Here is a 1,252-nt window from a genome sequence, read left to right as displayed (position 1 = left end):
TGCATTTCCCAGAACACACCTTCCGAGGGAGGGACAAAGACAGACAGAATAAGGACTAGTCCTTATCCTGGGTGTGTGACGCTGGAAAGATGTACTCTTGGGGCCTGTGGAAAAACTTCGTTGCTCATTCTAAGGCAAGTACGGACTTGTTTTTCTCATGTCAGTAACTGCCACTCTATAGGAATTGCCCTTAAGTAGTTTTGGTAGAGGAAAACAGGTTAAAATCCCTTTCAGGGCTGGGGAAGACGCAGATTATGGGCATCAGAGAAAGGAAATACGAGGGTGTTTCAGAATGGGGGAGAGACAGATAGGTCTTAAAGGGTTTTATTATGTCCTTTCAAGGGAAACAGATCAGAGGCCCAGGCAACCTGTTTTGGAAATGCAGGTTTAGCGATGGCATGGAAGATAGCAGGGGACAAATGAGAAGGCTCCCCTGACCCCAACACACACACCCCAGCCTGGGCTGTATGACCCCTGTTGTCTTCTAGACAAGGGAAGGAGGGAAAATAATTGGACAGCAGTAAGGACTGACAATCTTCATGCCCCTCCCCCACCCCAATACTCTGATTACACTTTACAGTGTTATTTACAGTGGTCTCTGCAAGCTATTCCAACTGAGGATGAGAAGCCAATTTTAATAAATATATAGTTAATGTCTCTTTTAGCCATTTTAGCCGTAGTAACACTGTAATGAATGGTTAACTTTCTCACTTCACAATACTTTAGTACTAGAGACAAGTTATATGATTGAAAAGTGAGCCTTACACCTATTTCCAATAAAGAAAATTCTTGGCACCTCCCAAGGGTGGGTGGAGAAAAAAGGTGAGAATGGTTGGTCGTCAACCCCTCCCCAGGCCCACCTGACATTCTTCCCACAAGCCCTTTCTCACCCAATGATTCAACACGTCTCCTCTGCACCTGGAGCACTTCCAAGCAGCTGCAAACACTTGCCTCACTTAGTTCCCACCGCATTTCTCTGTGTCTGAATTGGCAGTACAAACTCTGGCACCGACCCCTGGGGCTGTCAAAAGGGCATGAAAAATGACAAAAGTAACCCGCAAAGGGTAGCATAGGCTATTGCTCAAGGCCACCCCCACAGGCTCAGAAACTACTCCAACTATTGGCAAAATCAGCAAAGCTGAGAACCTGCCCTGACACCACTTTGCCCTCAGGGTGACATCTTGTATAGGCCATGGCTACTCAAAGGCGGAGCTTCGTCGCTTTTCCAGCCAATGGTGAGGCTGGGGGGGGG

Source organism: Hipposideros armiger, unplaced genomic scaffold, assembly GCF_001890085.2.
Source record: "Hipposideros armiger isolate ML-2016 unplaced genomic scaffold, ASM189008v1 scaffold_184, whole genome shotgun sequence".
Classification (NCBI taxonomy): domain Eukaryota; kingdom Metazoa; phylum Chordata; class Mammalia; order Chiroptera; family Hipposideridae; genus Hipposideros; species Hipposideros armiger.
This window is presented reverse-complemented; position numbering follows the sequence as displayed.